Below are 6248 nucleotides of genomic sequence, written 5' to 3' on the forward strand. Positions count from 1 at the left end.
TACCCTCAAAAGGAAGGTAGGGTACCTATATAGCCTATTGACTCCTATGTGGGTCCAAGATCTCTAACTGTTGCTCCAGAGTTCGCTTTACTATTCACTTGTGTGGCTGGCAGTTCAGTCCCCACCCATCATAAACCCAAAATACCAGAGCCACAAGAACAGAACAGTTTCAAGGCTTTGTTCCTGACATTCCCATTTGGCTGCCCCAGCTGTGGCACAAGCAAGGCCCAGGTACTGCTTGTGCTATCCCTCCAGAAGTCATAGAAGAAAAACCACGGCACCATCATGGAGCTAACTCTCCAAATGCACAGAATGCAAGAGCTGTGGGGGCATAACTAGATGATTAAATTTCAAATGATGCCCCAGAGAGCCTCAGGGCCCAGGCAGAGGAGTGCCACAGGGGCAGGGCCACCACAGAGGGCCCCCACTAAGGCAGTGCCCAGTGAACATGGGAGCAGGGCTGCCCCCAAGATTCTAGACTGGTAGAGCCCCAGCATGCAACTCTATCTAGAAGCATCACAGGCAGAAGACTCTCACTTATGAGAGCTGCTTTGTGAGCTGCATTCAGCAAAGCTGTGGGGCAAGGCTGCCTGGAGCCTTGGGGACCCAGTCCCCACCCCAGTGTGTCCAGAAGTGGCAACATGGAGTCAAAGAAGATTATTCTGCAGCCTTAAGATTTAATGTTGTTTTCCTTGTTGGGTTTTGGACTTACTTGGTACCTGTTATCCTTTCCTTCTTTCCTACTTCTCCCTTTCAGAATGGAAGTATTTATCCTATGCTTGTCCCACCATTATATTGTAAACTAAAAATAAAATTCTACATCCCACAAGTGACTGAATGGACCATCTCTTGGCCAAGGGAACCAGAGAGTAACCTTGAAAACTGAGTTCTTGGCCATGATTAGACTCACCTCATTACACCCACTCCCTTGCTAATCACAATGAGGCTTTCTTCCCTAAAAGTAAACAGAAACCAGACCTTTCAAAATACTGCACCTCTGATATCAACAAACTGCCTGATGCTATCACTCCTTTTTGACTGATAAAAAAACCACCAACCACTGAGTGGTTCTGGTACAGAGAATGCACAGTGAGGGTGAAGCACATCCTCTGCTTCACCTTTTGACATCAGAGGGCCAAAAACTTCATCTTCAGCTCATGCTAATGCTGCCATTTTTTGAATATGGGTCCCATGGAGAAGCACAAAGCTCAACTGTGCATGTGCACGTGTCTCCTCAAAACTACTCATGACTCTTCCTATAGAGTATTGAATATGTATATTTGGCTGTCTTGCTCAGCATAAATTCCTATTCCCTTTTCACCTCCCTCAAAGTGTCTGTTTCTGGCTTCTGGCTGGAGGCTATGCCTCCCAGCCTGTCAGAATGGCCACGCTGCAAGCTGCAATCCTTTATGAGAAATAAAGATCTCCTTACCAAATGTATGAACTTCGTCATTCTTCGGTTGACCGTATTTTAGAAGCACATAACTTGTTTAATTTCACAGGCTTACAGCTGGAGGAGACTTTGCCTCAGGATGAATCGCTCCTTTGAGTCTCACTCATATCTGATTTAGATCAGAGTCTGGACTTGGTAGACTTTTAAGTTGATACTGGGACATGTTAAGACTTATGGGAGTGACTGGGCATAATGGCTCATTCCTGTAATCCCAGCACTTTAGGAAGCCAAGGCAGGAAGATCACTTGAGGCCAGGAGTTCAAGACCAGCCTGGGCAACATAGTGGGACCCTATCTCTAAAAAAAAAATTTTTTTAATGAAAAGAAAAAAAAAAGACATATGGAGCTATTGGAATGGAATGAATGTATTTTGCCTGTGAGATGGATGTGAATGTTTAGGGCCAGGGGCAGAATGCTGTGTCCTTCCAATGTTGAAACTTAATCTTTTTTTTTTTGAGATGAAGTCTCATTCTGTTGCCCAGGCTGGAGTGTAGTGGTGTGATCTTGGCTCACTGCAATCTCCACCTCCCGGGCTCAAGCAATTCTCCTGCCTCAGTCTCCCCAGTAGCTGAGATTATAGGCACGCACCACCAGGCCCGGCTATATTTGGTATTTTTAGTAGAGACGGGATTTTACCATGTTGGCCAGACTGGTCTTAAACTCCTGGCCTCAAGTGATTCGCCTGCCTCAGCCTCCCAAAGTGCTGGGATTACAGGCGTGAGCCACATGCCCAGCCATGAAACTAAATATTTATTGTTATGGTATTAAGAGGCAGGACCTTTTGGGAAGTGATTAAGTCATAAGAGCTTCATGCATGACACTAGTGCCCTTATAAAAGAGGTTGAAGTGAGCTCTCCAACCCCTTCTGCCATATGAGGACACAGCAACAAGCCACCATCTGTGAAGGATGGGCCCTCACCAGATACCAAATCTGCTGGTGCTTTGATCTTGTACTTCCAGAACTATAAGCAATTGATTTCTGTTGTTTATAAATTACCCAGTCTAAGGTATTTTGTTATAGCAGCAGGAAAAGACTAAGACAAAGGAGCCCCCTGCAATTAAATATGAATTTGAGAATCAGCTTTTCTATGTCTGTGAAAAAGTCTATTAGAATTTTGATTGGGACTGCACTGAATCTGTAGATCACTTTGGATTGTATTAATATCTTAACAATGTTAAGTCTTCCTTCCTATTCATGAACATAGGATATTTTTTCATTTATTTAAGTCTTTAATTTCTTTCAGTAATAGTTTGTAGTTTCAGGATACAAGCCTTTCACCAACTTGGTTAGATTCCTAAGTGTTTAATTCTTTTAGATGCTATTGGAAATAACATTGCTTTCTTAATTTCCTTTTTGGATTGTTCATACCTGCTATATAGAAACACACTGATTTTTGTTTTGATCTTATATGCTGCAACTTTGCTAAATTAGCTTATTAGCTCTACTAGTTATCTTTTGGACTCAGATTTTCTGTATATAGGATCATGTTATCTGCAAATATAATTTTCCCTCTTCCATTCAAATTTGGATGACTTTTATTTTTTTTCTTCTACTATTGAGCTCTAACTTTATCCTGTTTGGGATGGAGAAGATATGTATAATATCTATCTTTATAAATCTATTAAGACTTGTTTTGTGGCCTAACATTTGTTCTGTCTGGGAGAATGTTCCATATGCATTTGAGAAGAATGTGTATTCTGCTGTTTTGGGGTGGAGTGTTTCATATTTACCTGTTAAGTCTAGTTGGCTTATTGCGTTGTTCAAATTCTCTGTTTTCTTATCCTCTGTCTGAATGATCTATCCATTATTGGAAATGGGGTAAATAAGTCTCCAACTATTACTATAAAAATGTATTTATCGCCTCAATTCTGTCAATTTTTGCTTTATGTATTTTGAGGGTCTATTATTAGGTGTGTAATGTTTATAGTTGTTTAACTTGCCTGCTGTATGGAACATTTTATTAATATATTGAAACTGCCATGGCAAAGTTATAACTGATACTGTGAAAGAGATCTGACCTAACCAACTCCATCTTGCTTCTTACCTCCAAGCTGTTTTGTTTGTTCATAGGCATAGACTGAACTAACTTTGGAAGAAACTTAGTTTATAGCTTAAAACAAAGACGATACAGCCCTTTCCCAAAACAAACCTCCTTCTTGCCTGGGGACTAGACTGCCTTCATAGGACTATCAAATTAGCCACAATATTAGAAATTAATATTTAATATTTAAGGCCAGACGCAGTGGCTCACACCTGTAATCCCAGCACTTTGGAGGCCAAGTCGGGCAGATCACTTGAGATCAGGAGTTCGAGACCAGCCTGGCCAACATGGTGAAACCCCGTCTCTATTAAAAATACAAAAACTAGCTGGACGTGGTGGCAGGTGCCTGTAATCTCTTGGGAAGCTGAGGTAGGAGAATTGCTTGAACCCAGGAGGCGGAGGTTGCAGTGAGCCAAGATTGCACCACTGCCTTCTAGCCTGGGCGGCAAGAGTCTGAAAAAAGAAATTATGGTTTAGGAGTCTTGTAGCTGGAGACTACAAGATTCTGACACTCCCAAAATTACTCCTGGGGATAAAATCATTATTGCAAAACCTAAGACCAGTGCTTCAGATATTTTGCATACCCTGCACTTGATGAATCAGCTGGCACCACCCAGATCAATAAACTGGCTAAGCTGGTGTTGTAGCCCCCACCCAGGAACTGACTCAGCACAAGAAGACAGTTTCAACTCCCTGTGATTTCATCTCTGACCAATCAGCAGTCCCAGCTCACTGGCTTCCCCCTACCCACCAAATTGTCCTTAAAAACTCTGATCCCTGAATGCTCAGGGAGACTTATTTGAGTAATAACAAAACTCTGGTCTCCTGCATATCTGGCTTTGCATGAATTACTCTTTCTCTTTTGCAATCCTCTTTTGATAAATCAGCTCTGTCTAGGCAGTGGGGAGGGTGAACCCATTGGGCACTTATAATATAATGTACTTCTTTGTCTCTTTGTTATTATACAACAACCTGTTTGTTGTATAATGAAACTATACCCATTAAATACTAATCCCCATTTCCCCCACCCTTCGGCTTCTGGCAACCACCATGCTTTCTGTCACTATAAATTTAAGCACTCTAGGAAACTCATTTAAGAGGAATCATACTATGTTTATCTTTTTTGTGACTGGCTTATATCATGTCGCATAATATCTTTAAGTTTCATCTGTGTTGTAGGAAGGGTCAAAATTTCCTTCATTTTTAAGACCAAGTAAATATTCCACTGATGCGTGTATATACCACATTTTATTCATTCATCTGTCACTGGTTACTTTGTTGCTCTCACCTTTTGGCTTTTGTGAATAATGCCACTATGAACATGAGTGTGCAAATATCTTGAGTTCCTGCCATCATTTCTTTTGGATATATACCCAGAAGCAGATCACGTGGTAATTCTATGTTTAATTTTTTGAGGAATCATACCATTTTCCAGAGGCTGCATTTTACATTCCCACCAGCAATATGCAAGGGTTGCAATTTCTCCACATCCTATCACTTGTTATTTTCTTTTGGTCTTTTAAAAAAATAATAGTTTTTCAGAGTTTATCTTACTTGGAGTTTGTTGAGCATCTTGAATTTGTAGATTTGTATTTTCATTGAGTTTAGGAAGTTTTCAGACATTATTTCTGTGGCAGGCCAGGTCTCACTAACGCAGGCCTCCAAAACAACAGTACTTAGTTTCAGTACTAAGTTTCAGTACTAAGTGGTTAAGTTAAATATTCAAAGCTGAAAGAGCCAATGCCCTTTATACAAAGACTGGAATGTAAGAAATGCCCACCAAGAGTTTTGCCTAGGCCTTTCCTGGGCCTTGAAGCATTACAAAATAACAAAGGAATTCTTAATAGGACCCATTTAGGATTAAACAAGTTTTACTGGGGATCTGAAGGAACTCCCCAAACCTCTGTGATTTAGCAGGAGACAAGATAAGGGTAATCACCCACCGGCACCTGGACCCATTAAGATTAAGTAAATTTACTGAGGCTCCCGAGGAAGGTCTTCAGGACTCAGACCTTAGTTATAGATTATAAGTGGCATCACTTATGTCTTTAGATGAATGCACACTTCCACATAGACATATAGCTTAGAAGGTACCTAAGCTCTGGAAAACTTTGTAATTTTGAGTTGGTCTGGCAATAATTTCCAGGCCTTCTCCCTGTAACCGGTTACAGAAATAAAAAACTCTCTTTCTCCCCAGTTCATCTGCATCTTGTTATTGGGCAGCAAGAAATGGCAGCCCGACCCTCAGTTTGGTCTGGGAACATTTCTTCAACTAGTCTTTCTGCCTCTTTCTTTCTCTCTTTCCTTCTGGTATTCACATTATGCATATGTTGGTCTGCTTGATGGTATATCCTGGGTCCCTTAGGCTCTGTTCACTTTTCTTTTTTTTTTTTAATTTAAGACATTTATTCAGCATCACAATCAGGCTATTACATTTAGCAATCAATAGCATGGGTGCAAAAAAAAAAAAAAAAAAAAAAAAAAAAACTACATTAAAACCCTTCGTTGGAATGCTTTACACTTTCCACAGTTATAGAGTTAGTCACAAATACAGTCAGTCACAAATACAGTCCTCGAGTTTTTTGCCCATATGAATATTTGTCTAAAACATGTCTTCTTTGTAGCAGTTAGGCCCTGCCACCACTGTGCTTGGCTGAGTTCACAAATCTGTGGTAACCTGCAGCTTCCATCACTTCTCTGGCTCCCCTCTCTTGCTAAGCTTTGTTTCCTAATTAAAATCTTTTCCCACTGCCA

Source organism: Theropithecus gelada, chromosome 2 (genome assembly GCF_003255815.1).
Source record: "Theropithecus gelada isolate Dixy chromosome 2, Tgel_1.0, whole genome shotgun sequence".
Taxonomy (NCBI): Eukaryota; Metazoa; Chordata; class Mammalia; order Primates; family Cercopithecidae; genus Theropithecus; species Theropithecus gelada.